Source organism: Anoplopoma fimbria, unplaced genomic scaffold (genome assembly GCF_027596085.1).
Source record: "Anoplopoma fimbria isolate UVic2021 breed Golden Eagle Sablefish unplaced genomic scaffold, Afim_UVic_2022 Un_contig_7512_pilon_pilon, whole genome shotgun sequence".
NCBI lineage: Eukaryota > Metazoa > Chordata > Actinopteri > Perciformes > Anoplopomatidae > Anoplopoma > Anoplopoma fimbria.
The window spans coordinates 20,511-33,883 of record NW_026551355.1 but is presented as its reverse complement, the minus strand read 5'-3'; the positions used below and the strand labels follow the sequence as shown (position 1 = coordinate 33,883).

At 50.4% G+C, this 13,373-nt stretch overlaps 22 non-coding genes across 22 annotated transcripts; all 22 read right to left on the bottom strand.

Moving 5' to 3' along the window:
* Nucleotides 1–236: 236 nt before the first annotated feature.
* LOC129115475 (U1 spliceosomal RNA) lies at nucleotides 237–400 on the bottom strand. The gene has a single exon (XR_008533088.1). It is a non-coding gene; the product is annotated as a U1 spliceosomal RNA (small nuclear RNA).
* A 454-nt stretch (nucleotides 401–854) lies between these two features.
* On the bottom strand, nucleotides 855–1,018 carry LOC129115474 (U1 spliceosomal RNA). Its single transcript, XR_008533087.1, has one exon. It is a non-coding gene; the product is annotated as a U1 spliceosomal RNA (small nuclear RNA).
* A 452-nt stretch (nucleotides 1,019–1,470) lies between these two features.
* Nucleotides 1,471–1,634, bottom strand: LOC129115473 (U1 spliceosomal RNA). The gene has a single exon (XR_008533086.1). It is a non-coding gene; the product is annotated as a U1 spliceosomal RNA (small nuclear RNA).
* A 450-nt stretch (nucleotides 1,635–2,084) lies between these two features.
* On the bottom strand, nucleotides 2,085–2,248 carry LOC129115435 (U1 spliceosomal RNA). Its single transcript, XR_008533054.1, has one exon. It is a non-coding gene; the product is annotated as a U1 spliceosomal RNA (small nuclear RNA).
* Nucleotides 2,249–2,702: 454 nt separating this feature from the next.
* On the bottom strand, nucleotides 2,703–2,866 carry LOC129115472 (U1 spliceosomal RNA). The gene has a single exon (XR_008533085.1). It is a non-coding gene; the product is annotated as a U1 spliceosomal RNA (small nuclear RNA).
* A 453-nt stretch (nucleotides 2,867–3,319) lies between these two features.
* Nucleotides 3,320–3,483, bottom strand: LOC129115434 (U1 spliceosomal RNA). Its single transcript, XR_008533053.1, has one exon. It is a non-coding gene; the product is annotated as a U1 spliceosomal RNA (small nuclear RNA).
* A 454-nt stretch (nucleotides 3,484–3,937) lies between these two features.
* On the bottom strand, nucleotides 3,938–4,101 carry LOC129115471 (U1 spliceosomal RNA). Its single transcript, XR_008533084.1, has one exon. It is a non-coding gene; the product is annotated as a U1 spliceosomal RNA (small nuclear RNA).
* Nucleotides 4,102–4,555: 454 nt separating this feature from the next.
* On the bottom strand, nucleotides 4,556–4,719 carry LOC129115470 (U1 spliceosomal RNA). The gene has a single exon (XR_008533083.1). It is a non-coding gene; the product is annotated as a U1 spliceosomal RNA (small nuclear RNA).
* A 464-nt stretch (nucleotides 4,720–5,183) lies between these two features.
* On the bottom strand, nucleotides 5,184–5,347 carry LOC129115469 (U1 spliceosomal RNA). The gene has a single exon (XR_008533082.1). It is a non-coding gene; the product is annotated as a U1 spliceosomal RNA (small nuclear RNA).
* Nucleotides 5,348–5,801: 454 nt separating this feature from the next.
* On the bottom strand, nucleotides 5,802–5,964 carry LOC129115437 (U1 spliceosomal RNA). The gene has a single exon (XR_008533056.1). It is a non-coding gene; the product is annotated as a U1 spliceosomal RNA (small nuclear RNA).
* A 454-nt stretch (nucleotides 5,965–6,418) lies between these two features.
* LOC129115468 (U1 spliceosomal RNA) lies at nucleotides 6,419–6,582 on the bottom strand. Its single transcript, XR_008533081.1, has one exon. It is a non-coding gene; the product is annotated as a U1 spliceosomal RNA (small nuclear RNA).
* Nucleotides 6,583–7,036: 454 nt separating this feature from the next.
* LOC129115465 (U1 spliceosomal RNA) lies at nucleotides 7,037–7,200 on the bottom strand. The gene has a single exon (XR_008533079.1). It is a non-coding gene; the product is annotated as a U1 spliceosomal RNA (small nuclear RNA).
* Nucleotides 7,201–7,651: 451 nt separating this feature from the next.
* LOC129115464 (U1 spliceosomal RNA) lies at nucleotides 7,652–7,815 on the bottom strand. Its single transcript, XR_008533078.1, has one exon. It is a non-coding gene; the product is annotated as a U1 spliceosomal RNA (small nuclear RNA).
* Nucleotides 7,816–8,269: 454 nt separating this feature from the next.
* Nucleotides 8,270–8,433, bottom strand: LOC129115463 (U1 spliceosomal RNA). The gene has a single exon (XR_008533077.1). It is a non-coding gene; the product is annotated as a U1 spliceosomal RNA (small nuclear RNA).
* A 454-nt stretch (nucleotides 8,434–8,887) lies between these two features.
* LOC129115446 (U1 spliceosomal RNA) lies at nucleotides 8,888–9,050 on the bottom strand. The gene has a single exon (XR_008533065.1). It is a non-coding gene; the product is annotated as a U1 spliceosomal RNA (small nuclear RNA).
* A 452-nt stretch (nucleotides 9,051–9,502) lies between these two features.
* LOC129115462 (U1 spliceosomal RNA) lies at nucleotides 9,503–9,666 on the bottom strand. Its single transcript, XR_008533076.1, has one exon. It is a non-coding gene; the product is annotated as a U1 spliceosomal RNA (small nuclear RNA).
* Nucleotides 9,667–10,118: 452 nt separating this feature from the next.
* LOC129115441 (U1 spliceosomal RNA) lies at nucleotides 10,119–10,280 on the bottom strand. The gene has a single exon (XR_008533060.1). It is a non-coding gene; the product is annotated as a U1 spliceosomal RNA (small nuclear RNA).
* Nucleotides 10,281–10,732: 452 nt separating this feature from the next.
* LOC129115461 (U1 spliceosomal RNA) lies at nucleotides 10,733–10,896 on the bottom strand. The gene has a single exon (XR_008533075.1). It is a non-coding gene; the product is annotated as a U1 spliceosomal RNA (small nuclear RNA).
* Nucleotides 10,897–11,349: 453 nt separating this feature from the next.
* Nucleotides 11,350–11,513, bottom strand: LOC129115459 (U1 spliceosomal RNA). Its single transcript, XR_008533074.1, has one exon. It is a non-coding gene; the product is annotated as a U1 spliceosomal RNA (small nuclear RNA).
* Nucleotides 11,514–11,967: 454 nt separating this feature from the next.
* LOC129115458 (U1 spliceosomal RNA) lies at nucleotides 11,968–12,131 on the bottom strand. The gene has a single exon (XR_008533073.1). It is a non-coding gene; the product is annotated as a U1 spliceosomal RNA (small nuclear RNA).
* Nucleotides 12,132–12,585: 454 nt separating this feature from the next.
* Nucleotides 12,586–12,749, bottom strand: LOC129115452 (U1 spliceosomal RNA). Its single transcript, XR_008533069.1, has one exon. It is a non-coding gene; the product is annotated as a U1 spliceosomal RNA (small nuclear RNA).
* Nucleotides 12,750–13,201: 452 nt separating this feature from the next.
* On the bottom strand, nucleotides 13,202–13,365 carry LOC129115440 (U1 spliceosomal RNA). Its single transcript, XR_008533059.1, has one exon. It is a non-coding gene; the product is annotated as a U1 spliceosomal RNA (small nuclear RNA).
* Between the last annotated feature and the right edge of the window lie 8 nt (nucleotides 13,366–13,373).

Below are 13,373 nucleotides of genomic sequence, written 5' to 3'. Positions count from 1 at the left end.
TCGGTGAGGAGAGCACAAATTCAATTTGGGCCCCATCCAAAAGTCCACGCCCCCTTCTCATGGCGACTTCGAGACAGGAATTGGCATTACTCAACACACAGATTCACAGCATACAACAGACACTGCTGCACAGCAACACTTCCACTGACTCAGACTACGGGAATCGGCATGCTGGATAGCAGCATGTTGAGGTCCATCTGTTGAGGAATCTCTTGTTTTTTCTTCAACATAATAATCAGGGGAGAGCGCGAACGCAGTCCCCCACTACCACAAATTTTGCAGTCGAGATTCCCACATTTGGGGAATTCGCAGGGGTCAGCACAACCGGAGTGCAATGGCCGAGCCTCGCCCTGGGTGAACCACCTTCTTGATCATGGTATCTCCCCTGCCAGGTAAGTATGATTTGGAAGAGACAGAGACAGGGGGGGCATTCCCAGACACAGCACCCCGGTTGACGGTTTCCAGATGGCATAATCCATGAGTCCAGTGCCTTGGCAAGCCGTTTGGGCTTCTGAGAAAGAATACACAGGCCAGCAACCAAGCGAAAGCCTGAAATCGAATCATGCCGACAAATTGAAGAATCTTCGGAACACATTTCTTCCACAAAGAAGGGAAATGTCGGTGAGGAGAGCACAAATTCAATTTGGGCCCCATCCAAAAGTCCACGCCCCCTTCTCATGGCGACTTCGAGACAGGAATTGGCATTACTCAACACACAGATTCACAGCATACAACAGACACTGCTGCACAGCAACACTTCCACTGACTCAGACTACGGGAATCGGCATGCTGGATAGCAGCATGTTGAGGTCCATCTGTTGAGGAATCTCTTGTTTTTTCTTCAACATAATAATCAGGGGAGAGCGCGAACGCAGTCCCCCACTACCACAAATTTTGCAGTCGAGATTCCCACATTTGGGGAATTCGCAGGGGTCAGCACAACCGGAGTGCAATGGCCGAGCCTCGCCCTGGGTGAACCACCTTCTTGATCATGGTATCTCCCCTGCCAGGTAAGTATGATTTGGAAGAGACAGAGACAGGGGGCATTCCCAGACACAGCACCCCGGTTGACGGTTTCCAGATGGCATAATCCATGAGTCCAGTGCCTTGGCAAGCCGTTTGGGCTTCTGAGAAAGAATACACAGGCCAGCAACCAAGCGAAAGCCTGAAATCGAATCATGCCGACAAATTGAAGAATCTTCGGAACACATTTCTTCCACAAAGAAGGGAAATGTCGGTGAGGAGAGCACAAATTCAATTTGGGCCCCATCCAAAAGTCCACGCCCCCTTCTCATGGCGACTTCGAGACAGGAATTGGCATTACTCAACACACAGATTCACAGCATACAACAGACACTGCTGCACAGCAACACTTCCACTGACTCAGACTACGGGAATCGGCATGCTGGATAGCAGCATGTTGAGGTCCATCTGTTGAGGAATCTCTTGTTTTTTCTTCAACATAATAATCAGGGGAGAGCGCGAACGCAGTCCCCCACTACCACAAATTTTGCAGTCGAGATTCCCACATTTGGGGAATTCGCAGGGGTCAGCACAACCGGAGTGCAATGGCCGAGCCTCGCCCTGGGTGAACCACCTTCTTGATCATGGTATCTCCCCTGCCAGGTAAGTATGATTTGGAAGAGACAGAGACAGGGGGCATTCCCAGACACAGCACCCCGGTTGACGGTTTCCAGATGGCATAATCCATGAGTCCAGTGCCTTGGCAAGCCGTTTGGGCTTCTGAGAAAGAATACACAGGCCAGCAACCAAGCGAAAGCCTGAAATCGAATCATGCCGACAAATTGAAGAATCTTCGGAACACATTTCTTCCACAAAGAAGGGAAATGTCGGTGAGGAGAGCACAAATTCAATTTGGGCCCCATCCAAAAGTCCACGCCCCTTCTCATGGCGACTTCGAGACAGGAATTGGCATTACTCAACACACAGATTCACAGCATACAACAGACACTGCTGCACAGCAACACTTCCACTGACTCAGACTACGGGAATCGGCATGCTGGATAGCAGCATGTTGAGGTCCATCTGTTGAGGAATCTCTTGTTTTTTCTTCAACATAATAATCAGGGAGAGCGCGAACGCAGTCCCCCACTACCACAAATTTTGCAGTCGAGATTCCCACATTTGGGGAATTCGCAGGGGTCAGCACAACCGGAGTGCAATGGCCGAGCCTCGCCCTGGGTGAACCACCTTCTTGATCATGGTATCTCCCCTGCCAGGTAAGTATGATTTGGAAGAGACAGAGACAGGGGGGGCATTCCCAGACACAGCACCCCGGTTGACGGTTTCCAGATGGCATAATCCATGAGTCCAGTGCCTTGGCAAGCCGTTTGGGCTTCTGAGAAAGAATACACAGGCCAGCAACCAAGCGAAAGCCTGAAATCGAATCATGCCGACAAATTGAAGAATCTTCGGAACACATTTCTTCCACAAAGAAGGGAAATGTCGGTGAGGAGAGCACAAATTCAATTTGGGCCCCATCCAAAAGGCCACGCCCCCTTCTCATGGCGACTTCGAGACAGGAATTGGCATTACTCAACACACAGATTCACAGCATACAACAGACACTGCTGCACAGCAACACTTCCACTGACTCAGACTACGGGAATCGGCATGCTGGATAGCAGCATGTTGAGGTCCATCTGTTGAGGAATCTCTTGTTTTTTCTTCAACATAATAATCAGGGGAGAGCGCGAACGCAGTCCCCCACTACCACAAATTTTGCAGTCGAGATTCCCACATTTGGGGAATTCGCAGGGGTCAGCACAACCGGAGTGCAATGGCCGAGCCTCGCCCTGGGTGAACCACCTTCTTGATCATGGTATCTCCCCTGCCAGGTAAGTATGATTTGGAAGAGACAGAGACAGGGGGGGCATTCCCAGACACAGCACCCCGGTTGACGGTTTCCAGATGGCATAATCCATGAGTCCAGTGCCTTGGCAAGCCGTTTGGGCTTCTGAGAAAGAATACACAGGCCAGCAACCAAGCGAAAGCCTGAAATCGAATCATGCCGACAAATTGAAGAATCTTCGGAACACATTTCTTCCACAAAGAAGGGAAATGTCGGTGAGGAGAGCACAAATTCAATTTGGGCCCCATCCAAAAGTCCACGCCCCCTTCTCATGGCGACTTCGAGACAGGAATTGGCATTACTCAACACACAGATTCACAGCATACAACAGACACTGCTGCACAGCAACACTTCCACTGACTCAGACTACGGGAATCGGCATGCTGGATAGCAGCATGTTGAGGTCCATCTGTTGAGGAATCTCTTGTTTTTTCTTCAACATAATAATCAGGGAGAGCGCGAACGCAGTCCCCCACTACCACAAATTTTGCAGTCGAGATTCCCACATTTGGGGAATTCGCAGGGGTCAGCACAACCGGAGTGCAATGGCCGAGCCTCGCCCTGGGTGAACCACCTTCTTGATCATGGTATCTCCCCTGCCAGGTAAGTATGATTTGGAAGAGACAGAGACAGGGGGGGCATTCCCAGACACAGCACCCCGGTTGACGGTTTCCAGATGGCATAATCCATGAGTCCAGTGCCTTGGCAAGCCGTTTGGGCTTCTGAGAAAGAATACACAGGCCAGCAACCAAGCGAAAGCCTGAAATCGAATCATGCCGACAAATTGAAGAATCTTCGGAACACATTTCTTCCACAAAGAAGGGAAATGTCGGTGAGGAGAGCACAAATTCAATTTGGGCCCCATCCAAAAGTCCACGCCCCCTTCTCATGGCGACTTCGAGACAGGAATTGGCATTACTCAACACACAGATTCACAGCATACAACAGACACTGCTGCACAGCAACACTTCCACTGACTCAGACTACGGGAATCGGCATGCTGGATAGCAGCATGTTGAGGTCCATCTGTTGAGGAATCTCTTGTTTTTTCTTCAACATAATAATCAGGGGAGAGCGCGAACGCAGTCCCCCACTACCACAAATTTTGCAGTCGAGATTCCCACATTTGGGGAATTCGCAGGGGTCAGCACAACCGGAGTGCAATGGCCGAGCCTCGCCCTGGGTGAACCACCTTCTTGATCATGGTATCTCCCCTGCCAGGTAAGTATGATTTGGAAGAGACAGAGACAGGGGGGGCATTCCCAGACACAGCACCCCGGTTGACGGTTTCCAGATGGCATAATCCATGAGTCCAGTGCCTTGGCAAGCCGTTTGGGCTTCTGAGAAAGAATACACAGGCCAGCAACCAAGCGAAAGCCTGAAATCGAATCATGCCGACAAATTGAAGAATCTTCGGAACACATTTCTTCCACAAAGAAGGGAAATGTCGGTGAGGAGAGCACAAATTCAATTTGGGCCCCATCCAAAAGTCCACGCCCCCTTCTCATGGCGACTTCGAGACAGGAATTGGCATTACTCAACACACAGATTCACAGCATACAACAGACACTGCTGCACAGCAACACTTCCACTGACTCAGACTACGGGAATCGGCATGCTGGATAGCAGCATGTTGAGGTCCATCTGTTGAGGAATCTCTTGTTTTTTCTTCAACATAATAATCAGGGGAGAGCGCGAACGCAGTCCCCCACTACCACAAATTTTGCAGTCGAGATTCCCACATTTGGGGAATTCGCAGGGGTCAGCACAACCGGAGTGCAATGGCCGAGCCTCGCCCTGGGTGAACCACCTTCTTGATCATGGTATCTCCCCTGCCAGGTAAGTATGATTTGGAAGAGACAGAGACAGGGGGGGCATTCCCAGACACAGCACCCCGGTTGACGGTTTCCAGATGGCATAATCCATGAGTCCAGTGCCTTGGCAAGCCGTTTGGGCTTCTGAGAAAGAATACACAGGCCAGCAACCAAGCGAAAGCCTGAAATCGAATCATGCCGACAAATTGAAGAATCTTCGGAACACATTTCTTCCACAAAGAAGGGAAATGTCGGTGAGGAGAGCACAAATTCAATTTGGGCCCCATCCAAAAGGCCACGCCCCCTTCTCATGGCGACTTCAAGACAGGAATTGGCATTACTCAACACACAGATTCACAGCATACAACAGACACTGCTGCACAGCAACACTCCACTTTTCTTCCACTGACTCAGACTACGGGAATCGGCATGCTGGATAGCAGCATGTTGAGGTCCATCTGTTGAGGAATCTCTTGTTTTTTCTTCAACATAATAATCAGGGGAGAGCGCGAACGCAGTCCCCCACTACCACAAATTTTGCAGTCGAGATTCCCACATTTGGGGAATTCGCAGGGGTCAGCACAACCGGAGTGCAATGGCCGAGCCTCGCCCTGGGTGAACCACCTTCTTGATCATGGTATCTCCCCTGCCAGGTAAGTATGATTTGGAAGAGACAGAGACAGGGGGGGCATTCCCAGACACAGCACCCCGGTTGACGGTTTCCAGATGGCATAATCCATGAGTCCAGTGCCTTGGCAAGCCGTTTGGGCTTCTGAGAAAGAATACACAGGCCAGCAACCAAGCGAAAGCCTGAAATCGAATCATGCCGACAAATTGAAGAATCTTCGGAACACATTTCTTCCACAAAGAAGGGAAATGTCGGTGAGGAGAGCACAAATTCAATTTGGGCCCCATCCAAAAGTCCACGCCCCCTTCTCATGGCGACTTCGAGACAGGAATTGGCATTACTCAACACACAGATTCACAGCATACAACAGACACTGCTGCACAGCAACACTTCCACTGACTCAGACTACGGGAATCGGCATGCTGGATAGCAGCATGTTGAGGTCCATCTGTTGAGGAATCTCTTGTTTTTTCTTCAACATAATAATCAGGGGAGAGCGCGAACGCAGTCCCCCACTACCACAAATTTTGCAGTCGAGATTCCCACATTTGGGGAATTCGCAGGGGTCAGCACAACCGGAGTGCAATGGCGAGCCTCGCCCTGGGTGAACCACCTTCTTGATCATGGTATCTCCCCTGCCAGGTAAGTATGATTTGGAAGAGACAGAGACAGGGGGGGCATTCCCAGACACAGCACCCCGGTTGACGGTTTCCAGATGGCATAATCCATGAGTCCAGTGCCTTGGCAAGCCGTTTGGGCTTCTGAGAAAGAATACACAGGCCAGCAACCAAGCGAAAGCCTGAAATCGAATCATGCCGACAAATTGAAGAATCTTCGGAACACATTTCTTCCACAAAGAAGGGAAATGTCGGTGAGGAGAGCACAAATTCAATTTGGGCCCCATCCAAAAGTCCACGCCCCCTTCTCATGGCGACTTCGAGACAGGAATTGGCATTACTCAACACACAGATTCACAGCATACAACAGACACTGCTGCACAGCAACACTTCCACTGACTCAGACTACGGGAATCGGCATGCTGGATAGCAGCATGTTGAGGTCCATCTGTTGAGGAATCTCTTGTTTTTTCTTCAACATAATAATCAGGGGAGAGCGCGAACGCAGTCCCCCACTACCACAAATTTTGCAGTCGAGATTCCCACATTTGGGGAATTCGCAGGGGTCAGCACAACCGGAGTGCAATGGCCGAGCCTCGCCCTGGGTGAACCACCTTCTTGATCATGGTATCTCCCCTGCCAGGTAAGTATGATTTGGAAGAGACAGAGACAGGGGGGGCATTCCCAGACACAGCACCCCGGTTGACGGTTTCCAGATGGCATAATCCATGAGTCCAGTGCCTTGGCAAGCCGTTTGGGCTTCTGAGAAAGAATACACAGGCCAGCAACCAAGCGAAAGCCTGAAATCGAATCATGCCGACAAATTGAAGAATCTTCGGAACACATTTCTTCCACAAAGAAGGGAAATGTCGGTGAGGAGAGCACAAATTCAATTTGGGCCCCATCCAAAAGTCCACGCCCCCTTCTCATGGCGACTTCGAGACAGGAATTGGCATTACTCAACACACAGATTCACAGCATACAACAGACACTGCTGCACAGCAACACTTCCACTGACTCAGACTACGGGAATCGGCATGCTGGATAGCAGCATGTTGAGGTCCATCTGTTGAGGAATCTCTTGTTTTTTCTTCAACATAATAATCAGGGGAGAGCGCGAACGCAGTCCCCCACTACCACAAATTTTGCAGTCGAGATTCCCACATTTGGGGAATTCGCAGGGGTCAGCACAACCGGAGTGCAATGGCCGAGCCTCGCCCTGGGTGAACCACCTTCTTGATCATGGTATCTCCCCTGCCAGGTAAGTATGATTTGGAAGAGACAGAGACAGGGGGCATTCCCAGACACAGCACCCCGGTTGACGGTTTCCAGATGGCATAATCCATGAGTCCAGTGCCTTGGCAAGCCGTTTGGGCTTCTGAGAAAGAATACACAGGCCAGCAACCAAGCGAAAGCCTGAAATCGAATCATGCCGACAAATTGAAGAATCTTCGGAACACATTTCTTCCAAAAGAAGGGAAATGTCGGTGAGGAGAGCACAAATTCAATTTGGGCCCCATCCAAAAGTCCACGCCCCCTTCTCATGGCGACTTCGAGACAGGAATTGGCATTACTCAACACACAGATTCACAGCATACAACAGACACTGCTGCACAGCAACACTTCCACTGACTCAGACTACGGGAATCGGCATGCTGGATAGCAGCATGTTGAGGTCCATCTGTTGAGGAATCTCTTGTTTTTTCTTCAACATAATAATCAGGGGAGAGCGCGAACGCAGTCCCCCACTACCACAAATTTTGCAGTCGAGATTCCCACATTTGGGGAATTCGCAGGGGTCAGCACAACCGGAGTGCAATGGCCGAGCCTCGCCCTGGGTGAACCACCTTCTTGATCATGGTATCTCCCCTGCCAGGTAAGTATGATTTGGAAGAGACAGAGACAGGGGGGGCATTCCCAGACACAGCACCCCGGTTGACGGTTTCCAGATGGCATAATCCATGAGTCCAGTGCCTTGGCAAGCCGTTTGGGCTTCTGAGAAAGAATACACAGGCCAGCAACCAAGCGAAAGCCTGAAATCGAATCATGCCGACAAATTGAAGAATCTTCGGAACACATTTCTTCCACAAAGAAGGGAAATGTCGGTGAGGAGAGCACAAATTCAATTTGGGCCCCATCCAAAAGTCCACGCCCCCTTCTCATGGCGACTTCGAGACAGGAATTGGCATTACTCAACACACAGATTCACAGCATACAACAGACACTGCTGCACAGCAACACTTCCACTGACTCAGACTACGGGAATCGGCATGCTGGATAGCAGCATGTTGAGGTCCATCTGTTGAGGAATCTCTTGTTTTTTCTTCAACATAATAATCAGGGGAGAGCGCGAACGCAGTCCCCCACTACCACAAATTTTGCAGTCGAGATTCCCACATTTGGGGAATTCGCAGGGGTCAGCACAACCGGAGTGCAATGGCCGAGCCTCGCCCTGGGTGAACCACCTTCTTGATCATGGTATCTCCCCTGCCAGGTAAGTATGATTTGGAAGAGACAGAGACAGGGGGGGCATTCCCAGACACAGCACCCCGGTTGACGGTTTCCAGATGGCATAATCCATGAGTCCAGTGCCTTGGCAAGCCGTTTGGGCTTCTGAGAAAGAATACACAGGCCAGCAACCAAGCGAAAGCCTGAAATCGAATCATGCCGACAAATTGAAGAATCTTCGGAACACATTTCTTCCACAAAGAAGGGAAATGTCGGTGAGGAGAGCACAAATTCAATTTGGGCCCCATCCAAAAGTCCACGCCCCCTTCTCATGGCGACTTCGAGACAGGAATTGGCATTACTCAACACACAGATTCACAGCATACAACAGACACTGCTGCACAGCAACACTTCCACTGACTCAGACTACGGGAATCGGCATGCTGGATAGCAGCATGTTGAGGTCCATCTGTTGAGGAATCTCTTGTTTTTTCTTCAACATAATAATCAGGGGAGAGCGCGACGCAGTCCCCCACTACCACAAATTTTGCAGTCGAGATTCCCACATTTGGGGAATTCGCAGGGGTCAGCACAACCGGAGTGCAATGGCCGAGCCTCGCCCTGGGTGAACCACCTTCTTGATCATGGTATCTCCCCTGCCAGGTAAGTATGATTTGGAAGAGACAGAGACAGGGGGCATTCCCAGACACAGCACCCCGGTTGACGGTTTCCAGATGGCATAATCCATGAGTCCAGTGCCTTGGCAAGCCGTTTGGGCTTCTGAGAAAGAATACACAGGCCAGCAACCAAGCGAAAGCCTGAAATCGAATCATGCCGACAAATTGAAGAATCTTCGGAACACATTTCTTCCACAAAGAAGGGAAATGTCGGTGAGGAGAGCACAAATTCAATTTGGGCCCCATCCAAAAGTCCACGCCCCCTTCTCATGGCGACTTCGAGACAGGAATTGGCATTACTCAACACACAGATTCACAGCATACAACAGACACTGCTGCACAGCAACACTTCCACTGACTCAGACTACGGGAATCGGCATGCTGGATAGCAGCATGTTGAGGTCCATCTGTTGAGGAATCTCTTGTTTTTTCTTCAACATAATAATCAGGGGAGAGCGCGAACGCAGTCCCCCACTACCACAAATTTTGCAGTCGAGATTCCCACATTTGGGGAATTCGCAGGGGTCAGCACAACCGGAGTGCAATGGCCGAGCCTCGCCCTGGGTGAACCACCTTCTTGATCATGGTATCTCCCCTGCCAGGTAAGTATGATTTGGAAGAGACAGAGACAGGGGGCATTCCCAGACACAGCACCCCGGTTGACGGTTTCCAGATGGCATAATCCATGAGTCCAGTGCCTTGGCAAGCCGTTTGGGCTTCTGAGAAAGAATACACAGGCCAGCAACCAAGCGAAAGCCTGAAATCGAATCATGCCGACAAATTGAAGAATCTTCGGAACACATTTCTTCCACAAAGAAGGGAAATGTCGGTGAGGAGAGCACAAATTCAATTTGGGCCCCATCCAAAAGTCCACGCCCCCTTCTCATGGCGACTTCGAGACAGGAATTGGCATTACTCAACACACAGATTCACAGCATACAACAGACACTGCTGCACAGCAACACTTCCACTGACTCAGACTACGGGAATCGGCATGCTGGATAGCAGCATGTTGAGGTCCATCTGTTGAGGAATCTCTTGTTTTTTCTTCAACATAATAATCAGGGGAGAGCGAACGCAGTCCCCCACTACCACAAATTTTGCAGTCGAGATTCCCACATTTGGGGAATTCGCAGGGGTCAGCACAACCGGAGTGCAATGGCCGAGCCTCGCCCTGGGTGAACCACCTTCTTGATCATGGTATCTCCCCTGCCAGGTAAGTATGATTTGGAAGAGACAGAGACAGGGGGCATTCCCAGACACAGCACCCCGGTTGACGGTTTCCAGATGGCATAATCCATGAGTCCAGTGCCTTGGCAAGCCGTTTGGGCTTCTGAGAAAGAATACACAGGCCAGCAACCAAGCGAAAGCCTGAAATCGAATCATGCCGACAAATTGAAGAATCTTCGGAACACATTTCTTCCACAAAGAAGGGAAATGTCGGTGAGGAGAGCACAAATTCAATTTGGGCCCCATCCAAAAGTCCACGCCCCCTTCTCATGGCGACTTCGAGACAGGAATTGGCATTACTCAACACACAGATTCACAGCATACAACAGACACTGCTGCACAGCAACACTTCCACTGACTCAGACTACGGGAATCGGCATGCTGGATAGCAGCATGTTGAGGTCCATCTGTTGAGGAATCTCTTGTTTTTTCTTCAACATAATAATCAGGGGAGAGCGCGAACGCAGTCCCCCACTACCACAAATTTTGCAGTCGAGATTCCCACATTTGGGGAATTCGCAGGGGTCAGCACAACCGGAGTGCAATGGCCGAGCCTCGCCCTGGGTGAACCACCTTCTTGATCATGGTATCTCCCCTGCCAGGTAAGTATGATTTGGAAGAGACAGAGACAGGGGGGGCATTCCCAGACACAGCACCCCGGTTGACGGTTTCCAGATGGCATAATCCATGAGTCCAGTGCCTTGGCAAGCCGTTTGGGCTTCTGAGAAAGAATACACAGGCCAGCAACCAAGCGAAAGCCTGAAATCGAATCATGCCGACAAATTGAAGAATCTTCGGAACACATTTCTTCCACAAAGAAGGGAAATGTCGGTGAGGAGAGCACAAATTCAATTTGGGCCCCATCCAAAAGTCCACGCCCCCTTCTCATGGCGACTTCAGACAGGAATTGGCATTACTCAACACACAGATTCACAGCATACAACAGACACTGCTGCACAGCAACACTTCCACTGACTCAGACTACGGGAATCGGCATGCTGGATAGCAGCATGTTGAGGTCCATCTGTTGAGGAATCTCTTGTTTTTTCTTCAACATAATAATCAGGGGAGAGCGCGAACGCAGTCCCCCACTACCACAAATTTTGCAGTCGAGATTCCCACATTTGGGGAATTCGCAGGGGTCAGCACAACCGGAGTGCAATGGCCGAGCCTCGCCCTGGGTGAACCACCTTCTTGATCATGGTATCTCCCCTGCCAGGTAAGTATGATTTGGAAGAGACAGAGACAGGGGGGGCATTCCCAGACACAGCACCCCGGTTGACGGTTTCCAGATGGCATAATCCATGAGTCCAGTGCCTTGGCAAGCCGTTTGGGCTTCTGAGAAAGAATACACAGGCCAGCAACCAAGCGAAAGCCTGAAATCGAATCATGCCGACAAATTGAAGAATCTTCGGAACACATTTCTTCCACAAAGAAGGGAAATGTCGGTGAGGAGAGCACAAATTCAATTTGGGCCCCATCCAAAAGGCCACGCCCCCTTCTCATGGCGACTTCGAGACAGGAATTGGCATTACTCAACACACAGATTCACAGCATACAACAGACACTGCTGCACAGCAACACTTCCACTGACTCAGACTACGGGAATCGGCATGCTGGATAGCAGCATGTTGAGGTCCATCTGTTGAGGAATCTCTTGTTTTTTCTTCAACATAATAATCAGGGGAGAGCGCGAACGCAGTCCCCCACTACCACAAATTTTGCAGTCGAGATTCCCACATTTGGGGAATTCGCAGGGGTCAGCACAACCGGAGTGCAATGGCCGAGCCTCGCCCTGGGTGAACCACCTTCTTGATCATGGTATCTCCCCTGCCAGGTAAGTATGATTTGGAAGAGACAGAGACAGGGGGGGCATTCCCAGACACAGCACCCCGGTTGACGGTTTCCAGATGGCATAATCCATGAGTCCAGTGCCTTGGCAAGCCGTTTGGGCTTCTGAGAAAGAATACACAGGCCAGCAACCAAGCGAAAGCCTGAAATCGAATCATGCCGACAAATTGAAGAATCTTCGGAACACATTTCTTCCACAAAGAAGGGAAATGTCGGTGAGGAGAGCACAAATTCAATTTGGGCCCCATCCAAAAGTCCACGCCCCCTTCTCATGGCGACTTCGAGACAGGAATTGGCATTACTCAACACACAGATTCACAGCATACAACAGACACTGCTGCACAGCAACACTTCCACTGACTCAGACTACGGGAATCGGCATGCTGGATAGCAGCATGTTGAGGTCCATCTGTTGAGGAATCTCTTGTTTTTTCTTCAACATAATAATCAGGGGAGAGCGCGAACGCAGTCCCCCACTACCACAAATTTTGCAGTCGAGATTCCCACATTTGGGGAATTCGCAGGGGTCAGCACAACCGGAGTGCAATGGCCGAGCCTCGCCCTGGGTGAACCACCTTCTTGATCATGGTATCTCCCCTGCCAGGTAAGTATGATTTGGAAGAGACAGAGACAGGGGGCATTCCCAGACACAGCACCCCGGTTGACGGTTTCCAGATGGCATAATCCATGAGTCCAGTGCCTTGGCAAGCCGTTTGGGCTTCTGAGAAAGAATACACAGGCCAGCAACCAAGCGAAAGCCTGAAATCGAATCATGCCGACAAATTGAAGAATCTTCGGAACACATTTCTTCCACAAAGAAGGGAAATGTCGGTGAGGAGAGCACAAATTCAATTTGGGCCCCATCCAAAAGGCCACGCCCCCTTCTCATGGCGACTTCGAGACAGGAATTGGCATTACTCAACACACAGATTCACAGCATACAACAGACACTGCTGCACAGCAACACTTCCACTGACTCAGACTACGGGAATCGGCATGCTGGATAGCAGCATGTTGAGGTCCATCTGTTGAGGAATCTCTTGTTTTTTCTTCAACATAATAATCAGGGGAGAGCGCGAACGCAGTCCCCCACTACCACAAATTTTGCAGTCGAGATTCCCACATTTGGGGAATTCGCAGGGGTCAGCACAACCGGAGTGCAATGGCCGAGCCTCGCCCTGGGTGAACCACCTTCTTGATCATGGTATCTCCCCTGCCAGGTAAGTATGATTTGGA